This window comes from Taudactylus pleione, unplaced genomic scaffold (assembly GCF_031769625.1).
Source record: "Taudactylus pleione unplaced genomic scaffold, aTauple2 ptg000162l, whole genome shotgun sequence".
Lineage (NCBI taxonomy): Eukaryota > Metazoa > Chordata > Amphibia > Anura > Myobatrachidae > Taudactylus > Taudactylus pleione.
In genome coordinates this window covers 3,203,249-3,218,175 of record NW_028284564.1, presented here as the reverse complement: position 1 = coordinate 3,218,175, position 14,927 = coordinate 3,203,249, and the positions used below count along the sequence as shown (strand labels likewise).

Sequence of the window (14,927 nt, the reverse complement as noted above, 5' to 3'; positions counted from 1 at the left end):
TGAGAAATCAGAGGTTTTTCCAGCCTAAACTTATTACAACTTTTTAAAAAGTTCCCACAGGGCAAATCATCAATTTATCACAGGATGTGGCTGACAGGTCCTGTGTTCTCAGTTGCACACATGTTAGCAGGGTAGATTAAATGGCCAAACCTATTTACAATACAACACATATAGGGGGTGATTCAATTATTTTTTATGTGCAGTAATTAATGGGCCCCCACTATTGTAATTAAATTTTTTGGGGCGCCCATTAACTATTGCACTCTTTGCAGGTAATTAGACTAGGTTTAGCCATGTAAAATTAATATATCTATGCGTCTAAAAATACCCGGGATTTGTATGTGCGACCAACTAACACAGCACTACAGTGAAGTATGGTGAATGTCTATGGAATGCAAATAACAATATATAACATTACAATATTTCTGGTCGTGAGTTCCCTAAAGGTTATCCTTGCAACCCTGGTTAGATACTAAGGGGCCTATGTATTAATAATATCAGCAGTGCTGCAATTATTAACAGTCCATCTAGCAACAGACTTTTCATATTTTACAGAAATGCCCCAGCTATGTACTAACTGTTACTAACAGGGACAGCGGTAGCGCTAACCGATGTCCTTGCGAGTTACATCCTTGGTATACTGGAGGGGTCTTTTACAGTTGTGAAAGACTCCTCCGGCGGAATCTGACACTGCTCATCTGGAATCTGACGCTGCTCATCCGGAATCTGACACTGCTCATCCGGAATCTGACACTGCTCATGCTCAGTTTCGGGAGCCGGAAAGAGGATGCAGGAGAGGGATCATAAGATCCATTGGTTATGGAAGCATAATTGAAGGAGAGGGTCCTTCGATTATGCCTCCATAACCAACAAGGTCAAACTCTGAATAGCAAAACAATGTCATAACAGCTTTCTTCCTGGCACTGAGTTACCACTTGGCTACACATATATTTATTGACTTGCAGGCCATATCAATGAGTGTACATAAACAAAGTATTAAGGGTCTATTCATTATCACTTAATTTCTACAAAAGTAGGTGAAAATGAACATTTTTACCTACTGAAATTAAGGTTTTGGGGCCATTCATCATAAAGGTATCACAGATACTGTATCTCCTGCTTACTTTTCTTTCCCGATGTGGCCCACTTTCCCCATACACTGGTATGGGGACCTAAATTCATAAAAATATAATATTTCCGGAGCTTGACTGCGGGAGCATTCGTCATCTTTAGATGGCGTTTGCTCCTGCACACCCGCTCCTTCCCTATGGATCCCTCCGCCCCTGTCCGGCTCCTTCCACCAGATGCCGGGGCTTTTTGCGCCTGCGTGGACTCTAGTTCACACAGGCGCACTAGCACTGACGAGTCATAATCGGCAGTGCTAAATTTCACTGCTCCGAAAGGAGCAGTGAAAACATTCGGGGAGACAGCTGATTTTCGGATCAGCTGTCTCCACACAAGAGCAATGACGAATTGCTCCGGCACTCTCCGCGAGTTACAATGTTAATTATCGGGGTCTGTCCGGACGCTGATAATTAACATAATGAACAGATCACTTAAACCCTCAATACCTGGCAGTTGGTATAATACTATTGACGAGTTGTCGACCAGTGCTTAAGTTCTTAAACATAACATGAGGAATATGCATTCACTACAGTGGGAAAGATGAAGTGCAGGAATAAATAGATGATGGTAGTCCCTTATCTCAGCGCACATTAATAACACTGCAATGCCTTGCACAAGCATCTAAAACCCATTCTAGTCTGTGTATCCCTACCTATTTGCATTCATACTATGTTATATGTATGATAAATACATACTTAAAAAAATATTGTTAAAAAGGTGTACTGTAAATAGCATTTCAATGTGACATTTAAGAGCAGCTGCAGGAATTTCCTGCCTAATAGGTTCCATTATAATAAGCTGATCTGTGACGTCCCATGCAACTTTATACTGGCCTGTGATACCAAATGCTGCCATATGATGTTCATTATTCAACACATGGAATCCAGCACTCAATCATCCTGCCTTTGCCCTTGTAAGACTATATAAGTGTAACCAGAGCATTTAAGAGAAAGCGTACAGTAAATTGCATATAGCTACTTTTCAGTGCACATAGCTGGTTGAGTATGTGCAATTAGTGAAGATCAATTTAGATTATTTTATGTTACACCCCTTTGAAACTATAATTAATAATTTATGAAGTATATATTTCTTTTTCGTTTTGTAAAGACAAGTCGCTGCTGATCTATTACTTCTTTGCATTCATTCCAACTACTAAACGAGAGGTAATAATATATCCAAACTCAGCAAAAACTTGGCAAATGAATTCATGACTGCAAAAATAGTCAGAAAGTCCAGTGGAAATGAGAGCAGTGCTTGCCCATGCAAAGATGTGAGAGAGACTGGATAAAATAAGCTAATACAGACTGTATCTATCACAAATGACCTGCAGTTCAGCCTCACTAGCTGACTTGTGTTTCTAATTCACTAAATAAGACATAAGGCCATAATTCATCTGTAATAAATAGGCAAATACACAGAGCATGAAAAGTCCTTAACTAATGTAATGTGATGCGCATCTGCTTCCATGGTCTGACAGAGTTTCAGGTGGTTTACGAAGCAGAAATCAGGGAGTAGCAAGAAAATAACCTGAATAAATTCTCTATGTGAACATCTGAATATCCATGTGTATCTGACCAAGCATGGAACACGTTCTATGTAACTCTCATGTTGAGTACAAATGCTGGCAGTCTTACAATTGACCTTTAAATGTATCTGGTAGGCCAATGTGCAGATATTATGCAGCATGTGTTTACAAATGAAAGAACAGATAAATTAATATTGTAGCACATATTTATGTAAAATAACTTTATTAAGTATGATGCATATAGAGCAAGGGTGTACATACTACGGCCCATGGGCAAAGGCAGCATGCCACCTTCTGCAATCTGTCCCCCTCTCCTCTCTCTACTGCCAATTCTCCTGTCCTGGCTCTTCACTCTAATACCCATACCTCCCATCCTTCCTCATTTCCACGGGACAGTCCAGCTTTTTGGGCACTGTCCCACTGCCCCATCTGCGGGTGGTCAGGAGGTTGGGGGACACTCTGCAGAGCACTCAGCAGCATGCGTCCGGTGACCATTTAGTGCCGGAAGATGCCCAGTGTGAAAAGAAACAGGGACGTGAAACATGGTCATGCCTCCAAAACATTATACAGCAGGTGACGTGGCCTAGTTGGAGTCCTGCTGCTGACTTTTACAATGCTGGGAGGGTATGCCATATCTCCTGTCCCTACTGCCAGTCTCCTCTCCCTGTGCTCACTCTCCAATCCATACTGCCAACAAGAAGATATCTGTGAGAGGTAAGAGCTGTGCAATTAAATTCAACTGAGTGCACTAGGGTATAATGTGAACTGGAGCACAATATTAATACTCATTATTTTAATGATAGAATCTCGCCTTAAAAAACTGGTTTGCCTTGATGATTTTAGCGTCTTGTTCAGTGTGCCGTGAGTTGGAATAGGTTAATAATCTCTGCCTTGTAAACATAGCTGCTTTTATGCTAAATATATTATATATATTGTATACAGATGTTTCCACATACATCTAGCCTCCTTGCATGTTAAACAGCCCTTCTAGTCGCGCCTTGCCATGACTTGGTAGAGACGATCGTCTTTTCGTGTGACTGTTTTTCCTTCAAATGAGTCTTATTCGCAAAGCACTGCATATCGTTTTAATTAGCTTAAGCTGATTAAAATGATATGCAGCATGCGTATATTCTGTGTTCGACTGCGGCTGTGTCTGCATGTGCATTGCTACGTTACAGTGTGACAGCAGAACGCAGCAGTGTAATGTAGCATACGGAGGATAGATGTATGTGGACACATCTGTATATGTAACTATATACTGTACATTGTTACTTTTATTCCAAGATATGTTTATTAGTTTCAGTGGTTCCTAGAATAAGATTTACTCACTAATGAATCCACACCCTACTGCTGGAAAGCTAACTGGGAGGGGGAGGGTACTCCATTTACACAGTCATTGGGGCCTATTTAACCAAAGTAAATTTGCAGGATATCTCCCAAAAACATAAGTTTTCAGGGGGATATCCACAAATTTACTGTATCCCCTGAACGTACTTAGGGGTGAGAATGCAGCAGAGGTCCTCAGTTTTCACTCGCAAAAGCAGCCCCCATAGGTTTCTATGGGGGTTGTTTTTTTTTGTCAAATACACCAAGTCATGTCCTGGTATCTAACTCCATCTCCAGATCTGAAGATCGCAACAGTTACCAGGAGTGGGATCACTTCACTTCTACAAGACTGCAGGGAAGCGCTCATTTTAGAGCCCCTGTCCCTGTGTGTTTTTGAATACATCTGGGCGATCATTGATTCTTATTGCCGTGAATAGCAGCATGCTAATTAATCAGTGGAGAAGTGGATTTGAGAGAGTGAAGGAGTGCGGGGAGGAGACTGGAGATGGGGACGGGATGCACCAATGTAAAAAATGAAGTTTTCAAGGGTTTGACCGCATTTCTCATAGACCCAGAAGTCCCTGTCTCGCAAAGTACATCTCTTACCGAGAGAGCTGTCCTTTGTGTTTTTGTTCATGCATACCGGCATAAATAACGCTGGCATGCATGCGATGAGTGGCGGGACGCATCGCATGCACATTGTGATGTTTCATGCATCCCACCCAGGGAGAGAAAAAGAGAACAACAAAGAGGGGAGAAGTATAGGGGGGAGGTGGGAGAATGTACCTGAAATAAGTGATAGAATGGCGGTAGGGGGGTCATAGGGGTGAAGGGAGGTGTGGTGAGAAAGGATGTAAGAAAAGGAATGGGGTGAAGAAAAATATGTTTCATTGTTTTTGAACATTTTGTTTTATTATATAAGTGGGACTGGACGCACAAGACGCAAATCCCAAAGGAATAAGAGGGTGGGGTGTAGTCATTACTAAGATACAGAAACCTATAAATGATGGGTGCTCAGTGTCAGATTAGCATAGATATTCCACAAAAAAGTTGTGTTTCTTCTTGTTGTTGTATTACTTTTACATGGATTCATCCAATTTATAGATCAAGCTACTAAGAATATGGACTGAAAGCATTTTTCTTAAAGACATCATAATAGAAACCTTCAGACAGGAGACTCCAATGACAGAACTGACATATCACCAATATTATCCAGACATATACTGTGTGACTACATGATGTAATAAAATAAGTACAGTAGGTTTACTTTAAACTGGAGACAGAGGGTCGCATTCAGACCCACTCGCGAGCGCAGGATGCTCGGCAAGTGGGTCGATGGTACCCAAATGCGCATGCGCACGACGGAAGGAGCTCCGTCGTGCGCATGCGCGAGACCCACATAGCGACAGCCAAGCTGTCTCCGGGTAGGAGGGCACTGATTCAGAGCGAGCGCTCTGGTCAGGGCGTCCGGCTCTGAATCAGGCCCAGAGGCCCTGATTCAGAGCCAGACGCTCTGACCAGAGCGGTCACTCTAAATCAGGGCCGTCCTATTTAAATTTGGAGCGGCCTTTTGGACGCTCGCATAGCTGTGGGTTACCACCTACAGCTTATGCGAGCGTCCATGATGATGGTCGCGATGGTCAAGACCATCGCGACCATCGGGCTTGCGACGAGACCCTGCGGTACTGTCTCGCTGCCGCAAGCCCTGGAGTGATTTTGGCTCTATCAGAGCCAAAATCACTCCCACTGACATCACTAGTGATGTCAGTGGGGCTGGCCCCAGACGGTAGGCGTTCCCATGGGAACGCCTCCGTCTGGCAGCCACGCCCCTGGCACGCCCACCAAAGGGGGCGTGCTGTCAATCACCATCGACAGCACGCCCCCTTTGGTGCGAGACCCGGAGCGACAACTTGGCTGTCGCTATGCGGGTCTTGCGCATGCGCACGACGGAGCTCCCTCCGTCGTGTGCATGCATATTTGGGTACCATCGACCCGCTTGCGAGCGTCCTCCGCTCGCGAGCGGGTCTGAATGAGACCCAGAGTCCTTACAATCCTCCCTAAAACCACACGTTTTATTATAATAATAGCGCGAAGCTGGCAATGCCCAGAAAGTTGCTTGTTTACAAAGAGCATTTTTACATTTCATGGGCTGTATATAAAAATAGCATTTCCTCTTGTTTTCTGGTATATTGCTGTAGCTTGCTAGCAGAAAACTAAATTATTGTGGCCGATGACTTACTAGAATTTTCCATACTGTAGTTGCATTACATAGTTCATTTGGTGGAAAAAAAAAAAGGCTTCAAGTCTATCAAACAAAGTATAATTTAAATGTGGTCATTCTGAAAAAGAGAAGGAAAAAAAATTAACCTCAGCCAACCATATTTCTGAAAACGAACATGATTACAAAAAGAGCTGTGGGATATGTAACTAAGCTTCAAACATTTTGGGGGTTGTTTAAGGACCTCAATCAGAGGACTGTGATGGGTTGGCTGAGCAAACCATACTGACCTTTAATAAAGATGTGATTAAACATTTTCTTTATTCAGCAGTGTAAATCATCATTTAATATCATTACTGAATAAATACATAATACAGGTATTAAAATGACCCAAATCAAAATGACATTTGCAAACAAAGTATACTCACACCAATCTTCAGTGGACGTGAGGTGTTTTCTAAACACATATAATACTTGGCAAGGTTATTGCTGCCAAATATAAACAGAGCAAGGAGCTCTAATCATAAGTGGCTTTGCGATAAAGACAAATACTACCTACACAATTCAATCCACCATGATGCTTACTCCAATGGGAAGCAGTTAAGTTGGAGAATGCCGACTCTCGCTACTTAACCTGGGTGTTCAGTCGCGGGAACCGGCATTCTCCGACTAATGTGCTGGCCACGAGGCTGTTAGTGCCGCGCTGAGATGGAAAACAGCTTTGCGGCCGAGACGTTAGGATGCGAGGAGAAATCATTAGTCGGACTAAGCAGCAAGTTAACTTGAATAGCTCCAAGAGCGGCCTCCCGGCCCTATTCAATTCACGCTGAAGTGAATCGCCCCCATTGTGTTTACCAATGTCTGGAATTGTGCAGGAAGGATGTAGCAGTAGTCTTCTACAGTCATGACAGTCAGTGACACCCAGATAAAGATGGAAAAATGCTGTCTCAGAGGGTGGTTTACAAAATCCCATAAATGCTCAATTGGGTTTAGATCTGGTGACTGAGAAGGGCGTGTACCATTTTTGATGAAACTAGCTGCTGAAGCCACTGTTCGACATTTGTAGTCAATTGATCTTCAGTAGCTGAGCCGTTTTGCCTAGCACTTTAAAATAACAGTGGGCCATATAGGCACAAGGTCATATAAGGGTCCTGGCTTTGTTAATTGGATATTAGCAGGTTAACCTTGTTGCTAATGACAGTAGTACATTTCTGGCGATTGACAGGTGGATTTCTGAAAGAGGATTTAATAGGATGCAAGGTGGTGTGGTTTATGGAAATTCTATAAATCAGATTGTTTGGGTCGGATCGGCCCCTTTTCACTTGGAATTCCCACCCTCTGGCCCTATTTTTTGTTATTGTTGTTGTAACATGTCTTCTTGTTTTTTTTGCTCTAACCCTTTCTTTTCCATTAGAGGAGGTGTAGCTTGGCGGGAATTGTTGCTCTTCAGCATACTTTCTCTGCTGGAGGACCTGGATGCCTTCTTTGCAGGAGGGTCCAGTACTATGCCAAGGTGAGGGGAGGTGGGTCTACATAGCACTGGCAATGACTGGGGTGTTTCAGTTGCCCCCATTGGTTTGAGTTTGTTTGGCTACTCCTATTTATATTATAATCAATAAAAGCTATGATTATGCTAATTAATTGTGTCTGAGTAATTGCTGTATTAAAGGTTTTTAGTATTAAGGTATTTTTTATGCCTATGCGTGGCCACCAACTTCTAGATGACTTAAACAAATACACAGCAATAATGAGCCTGAGTTCAGGGGGTCATTCAGACCCGCTCGCGAGCACAGGACGCTCACAAGCGGGTCGATGTTGCCCCACTGCACATGCGCACGACGGAAGGAGCTCCGTCGTGCGCATGCGCGAGACCCGGATAGCGACGGGCTCTCCGTCGCTCCGGGTCTCGCACCAAAGGGGGCGTGCTGTCGATGTTGATTGACAGCACGCCCCTTTTGGTGGGCGTGGCTGCCAGATGGAGGCGTTCCCATGGGAACGCCTACCGTCTGAAGCAGGCCCCAATGGGAGTGATTTTGGCACTGATAGAGCCAAAATCACTCCAGGGCTTGCAGCAGCGAGACCCTACCGCAGGGTCTCCGTCGCAAGCCCAATGGTCGCGATGGTCTTGACCATCGCGACCATCATCATGGACGCTCGCATAAGCTGTGGGTGGTCACCCACAGCTATGCGAGCGTCCAGGAGGACGCTCCATTTTCATGGAGGAGGGCCCTGATTCAGAGCGAGTGCTCTGGTCAGAGCGTTCGGCTCTGAATCAGGCCCTCAGTCCACTTTTGCCCTTTGTAATCTAAGCTGTCCCACTCATTGCTCCTATCAAAAGAAATTCCTCTTTTAAATTTACTGATGTCATCTTTTGTAGTCCTGCTATCCATAATAAGTGTGTATGTATGTATGTATGTATGTATGTGTCTATATACATTACTTTTTCTATCGCAAGGATTTTTTTTCTAAATAGCTTACTGCACGGTTGGTGTAATGGTTAGCATTACTATCTCACAGCACTGAGGTTGTGTATATGTGTGTGCATTACATGTGGTAGGGAACATAGATTGTTAGCTCCACTGGGGCAAGGACTGATGTGAATGTCCAATTATGCTCTGTAAAGAGTTGCATAATATGTGAGCGTTATATAAGTAACTGTTAATAAATAAATATAGAAATAATTCATGACTAGAAGGAACTGTCAGTATGCTTAGTGTCCCTCACTTCTCCAGTTTTTTTTTTCTTTTCATTTTTGTGCACTGCTGTACCTATACATTAATTGCAATTGAATCTGTATAGACTTGGAGAACAAGCAAACCTCTTGTAACTACAACAGTCAGTTCTACTAAAAAATATGTGGAAACCCAAGTGTAGAATAAATTTGGTAACTTGGAAGCTAAGGATACATATGAAGCAATAGATTTTCAGGGAATACATTGAAACCACATGTGGGAGCAACGTACATTTGCCTAAACTCAATCCTCTCGCAATACTGGCATCAAAACTCTCATCATTCATGAGATCTCTTTATTTAGCACCTACATACTGAAAAATAGATTTCAGAAGTTGGTACTCTGTGGAATTTAACCTTATATTGTACTAATAAAAAAAATTTGCCAGATAAAACATTTAATAACCTGCTCCAAGAAAACAAAGTTGCCAGCTACAACATATTTACAGCAATTAATCACAAAATACTTCTCTCATGAGACAGTAACCAAAACAGTTGTAAAACTGTGCTGCAGCACTTCTTGGGAAGTCATAAAAATAATACACATTACTGCCGAAGCTTCTTACCCAGATTTTGTCAAACTGTGTACACTTCATAAACTGTTACGCTCTGCCCTATTCTTTCATTTCCATTCTCAGAAATAAATAAAGCAGGTTCCAAAATGGATGAAATGGAAAATGGAGAAGAAAAAGCTCTTAAAGATTAAAAAACACTCCTAAATACTTTCTCCACCTTTACTAGCTTTTTTAAAAAAGACAATCCCAAAAACTATAATCTAGTTTTTACACCTAAATGCCAGTTGTGCTCCGAATCCAAAAGGAGCAAGGAATATCCCCTTTAAACTTAATTCAGATGAAGCAAACTTTGTACTCCCAAAGATGCCACAATCTTGGCCTGCGTATCAATTCTCTAAAATGTAAAAGAGGCGCATATGCACAAAAGTAGGTGTGTTACAACACAAAACTGATTTTGCACTGCATTTTAGTAACCAATTCTTAATATATGTCATTGGCCACGTAACAGTGCGCCACTGCGCCCAGTACTGTACACGCTTCATGAGTGGTGCTCAAGGCGTCATAACTAAGCGCCCCCAGTTCACCTTCTCCGGATCACTAGCCTGCTGCTCGGAGCACCCTCTAGAGGTTTAGTGTGGCAGAAAAGATCCCACGGCCTTGTGGGAGAAGACATAATGTCTCTCCCCACACAGTGCGGGAGCCGGGAGCCAGACCAAGGAACGGGATGCAGTGGAGGGTGAGTACGGCTAGTACCGCCCCCAGGGCAGCCTGTACTGTGCAACAGAACTGTCAGAACCACCCTCCATATGGCCCTGCATGTCATGCATATTACATGCAATCAATAATTACAATGGAAATTTGATTAAAAAGTAAGGGTTAATTTTTATTAGCAATTGTGTCACTGGGTTTTATTGAAATACAACTTTCAGCATACTTTGGCAGGCAGCACGAATAATTTGGCTGTATAAATACTCTATGATAGTACAATCTGAAGTCAGTATGTAATTTGGGATCATGATCCCCTCTAGGTACAGTACTGCATGATATGTTGGCGCTTTATAAATAAAGCATAATAATAATAATAATAAAGTATGTCTAAGTGAAGTATACTGTTACCAGTTCACATCAGACAAAATGACTAAAGATTCTTGAGTCAAGACCAGATACTGAGAATAATCCTCTGACATGCCAGGGATATTTTTAGCTAAAGAGTTTTAGGGCCTTATTTATGGAACATTTTCTCATTAATGTTATACTCCTTTCCTAAGTACAAAAGGAAAACAGCCAGATATCTATCACCAGATCACCGTGCAAGCACTAATTTATCTGATGCAAGCCACTTCCAACAAACATTCTGCAAAAAACAGAACGATAATAAAATGCACATTATAAATGAAGAGAAAGGCACTAAAATACCACATGAGAGTTCTTCTCTATTTCCAATAGTTGACAAAATAGTAATGGGCCTGATTGTGCGTCGCGCACAGCACTATATGCGGCCACATCTTGCAAATTGTAGCAAACTGCGCACGTGCTCTAGCAAATATACACATCTCATTCTCATGGATATTGGACGTTTCTCTGCGGCTGCTAAATGTGTGTTTATATATGTGGCCACCAACTTCTAGATGACTTAAACAAATACACAGCAATAATGAGCCTGAGTTCAGGGGGTCATTCAGACCCGCTCGCGAGCACAGGACGCTCACAAGCGGGTCGATGTTGCCCCACTGCACATGCGCACGACGGAAGGAGCTCCGTCGTGCGCATGCGCGAGACCCGGATAGCGACGGGCTCTCCGTCGCTCCGGGTCTCGCACCAAAGGGGGCGTGCTGTCGATGTTGATTGACAGCACGCCCCTTTTGGTGGGCGTGGCTGCCAGATGGAGGCGTTCCCATGGGAACGCCTACCGTCTGAAGCAGGCCCCAATGGGAGTGATTTTGGCACTGATAGAGCCAAAATCACTCCAGGGCTTGCAGCAGCGAGACCCTACCGCAGGGTCTCCGTCGCAAGCCCAATGGTCGCGATGGTCTTGACCATCGCGACCATCATCATGGACGCTCGCATAAGCTGTGGGTGGTCACCCACAGCTATGCGAGCGTCCAGGAGGACGCTCCATTTTCATGGAGGAGGGCCCTGATTCAGAGCGAGTGCTCTGGTCAGAGCGTTCGGCTCTGAATCAGGCCCTCAGTCCACTTTTGCCCTTTGTAATCTAAGCTGTCCCACTCATTGCTCCTATCAAAAGAAATTCCTCTTTTAAATTTACTGATGTCATCTTTTGTAGTCCTGCTATCCATAATAAGTGTGTATGTATGTATGTATGTATGTATGTGTCTATATACATTACTTTTTCTATCGCAAGGATTTTTTTTCTAAATAGCTTACTGCACGGTTGGTGTAATGGTTAGCATTACTATCTCACAGCACTGAGGTTGTGTATATGTGTGTGCATTACATGTGGTAGGGAACATAGATTGTTAGCTCCACTGGGGCAAGGACTGATGTGAATGTCCAATTATGCTCTGTAAAGAGTTGCATAATATGTGAGCGTTATATAAGTAACTGTTAATAAATAAATATAGAAATAATTCATGACTAGAAGGAACTGTCAGTATGCTTAGTGTCCCTCACTTCTCCAGTTTTTTTTTTCTTTTCATTTTTGTGCACTGCTGTACCTATACATTAATTGCAATTGAATCTGTATAGACTTGGAGAACAAGCAAACCTCTTGTAACTACAACAGTCAGTTCTACTAAAAAATATGTGGAAACCCAAGTGTAGAATAAATTTGGTAACTTGGAAGCTAAGGATACATATGAAGCAATAGATTTTCAGGGAATACATTGAAACCACATGTGGGAGCAACGTACATTTGCCTAAACTCAATCCTCTCGCAATACTGGCATCAAAACTCTCATCATTCATGAGATCTCTTTATTTAGCACCTACATACTGAAAAATAGATTTCAGAAGTTGGTACTCTGTGGAATTTAACCTTATATTGTACTAATAAAAAAAATTTGCCAGATAAAACATTTAATAACCTGCTCCAAGAAAACAAAGTTGCCAGCTACAACATATTTACAGCAATTAATCACAAAATACTTCTCTCATGAGACAGTAACCAAAACAGTTGTAAAACTGTGCTGCAGCACTTCTTGGGAAGTCATAAAAATAATACACATTACTGCCGAAGCTTCTTACCCAGATTTTGTCAAACTGTGTACACTTCATAAACTGTTACGCTCTGCCCTATTCTTTCATTTCCATTCTCAGAAATAAATAAAGCAGGTTCCAAAATGGATGAAATGGAAAATGGAGAAGAAAAAGCTCTTAAAGATTAAAAAACACTCCTAAATACTTTCTCCACCTTTACTAGCTTTTTTAAAAAAGACAATCCCAAAAACTATAATCTAGTTTTTACACCTAAATGCCAGTTGTGCTCCGAATCCAAAAGGAGCAAGGAATATCCCCTTTAAACTTAATTCAGATGAAGCAAACTTTGTACTCCCAAAGATGCCACAATCTTGGCCTGCGTATCAATTCTCTAAAATGTAAAAGAGGCGCATATGCACAAAAGTAGGTGTGTTACAACACAAAACTGATTTTGCACTGCATTTTAGTAACCAATTCTTAATATATGTCATTGGCCACGTAACAGTGCGCCACTGCGCCCAGTACTGTACACGCTTCATGAGTGGTGCTCAAGGCGTCATAACTAAGCGCCCCCAGTTCACCTTCTCCGGATCACTAGCCTGCTGCTCGGAGCACCCTCTAGAGGTTTAGTGTGGCAGAAAAGATCCCACGGCCTTGTGGGAGAAGACATAATGTCTCTCCCCACACAGTGCGGGAGCCGGGAGCCAGACCAAGGAACGGGATGCAGTGGAGGGTGAGTACGGCTAGTACCGCCCCCAGGGCAGCCTGTACTGTGCAACAGAACTGTCAGAACCACCCTCCATATGGCCCTGCATGTCATGCATATTACATGCAATCAATAATTACAATGGAAATTTGATTAAAAAGTAAGGGTTAATTTTTATTAGCAATTGTGTCACTGGGTTTTATTGAAATACAACTTTCAGCATACTTTGGCAGGCAGCACGAATAATTTGGCTGTATAAATACTCTATGATAGTACAATCTGAAGTCAGTATGTAATTTGGGATCATGATCCCCTCTAGGTACAGTACTGCATGATATGTTGGCGCTTTATAAATAAAGCATAATAATAATAATAAAGTATGTCTAAGTGAAGTATACTGTTACCAGTTCACATCAGACAAAATGACTAAAGATTCTTGAGTCAAGACCAGATACTGAGAATAATCCTCTGACATGCCAGGGATATTTTTAGCTAAAGAGTTTTAGGGCCTTATTTATGGAACATTTTCTCATTAATGTTATACTCCTTTCCTAAGTACAAAAGGAAAACAGCCAGATATCTATCACCAGATCACCGTGCAAGCACTAATTTATCTGATGCAAGCCACTTCCAACAAACATTCTGCAAAAAACAGAACGATAATAAAATGCACATTATAAATGAAGAGAAAGGCACTAAAATACCACATGAGAGTTCTTCTCTATTTCCAATAGTTGACAAAATAGTAATGGGCCTGATTGTGCGTCGCGCACAGCACTATATGCGGCCACATCTTGCAAATTGTAGCAAACTGCGCACGTGCTCTAGCAAATATACACATCTCATTCTCATGGATATTGGACGTTTCTCTGCGGCTGCTAAATGTGTGTTTATATATGTGGCAACAATGCAAGAGAGAAGTTTCGTGGGTGTGCCATGGGAATTGCTAGAGAGTCCTATTCCGAGTTGGGCTTATGCCCAGCGGATGCCCACTGGATCTCTAGCACCCAGCACATTGTAGGTACAAGTCCCAATACTGAGAGCTATTAACTGAGATAGTGGGGCGGCGGGATGCTTATGCCTGAAGCCATGTGCTTATTCTCATTATCATATTTACAAGTGAAATATTCATATTCCAAATACAGATACACGCTGAGCTGTGTGGGACTCAGAATCAGTCAGAATATCTCCATTTACACTGGCATACATCTTCCTGCAATACTCAGGCCAATTTCTATACAGTAACAAAAGAGTGATGTAATAGGGACTCACCATGAGATTGGCTAGTAATGGATCCTGGATAAGGGATGTCCAAAAACCTACTGCTATTCCCTGGTGTTCTAGAAAAAAAAGAGAGGTAGAAAGATAAGATAAACTTTCTATCTGAGTGGGGTTTATGCTCTTCATCTTCATCGTCAAGATGTTGTCTCAAATCAGACCCTACACCAGATTTCAGACCTAAGATTAGCAAAATATAATAGTGGACTGTGTTAAAGCTGTAAAATGATAATGTCATAACCAAGGGCAAAATTGCAGCCGAACTACTGATACAAATGTTACGTTCCATTTTTGCTTGCCAATCCGTGGAATGTGTATTTTACTCTGTATTTGTAAATTCACATTCT

General features: G+C 42.3%; 1 protein-coding gene across 1 annotated transcript in view; it reads right to left on the bottom strand.

Annotated features, from left to right (window-relative positions):
- SNCAIP (synuclein alpha interacting protein) overlaps positions 1-14,597 on the bottom strand; it is a 217,920-nt gene extending 203,323 nt beyond the window's left edge. The window contains exon 1 of the mRNA XM_088475088.1: positions 14,575-14,597. The gene's annotated coding sequence lies outside the window, so the exon portion shown is untranslated. The remainder of the gene's footprint in view (positions 1-14,574) is intronic.
- Between the last annotated feature and the right edge of the window lie 330 nt (positions 14,598-14,927).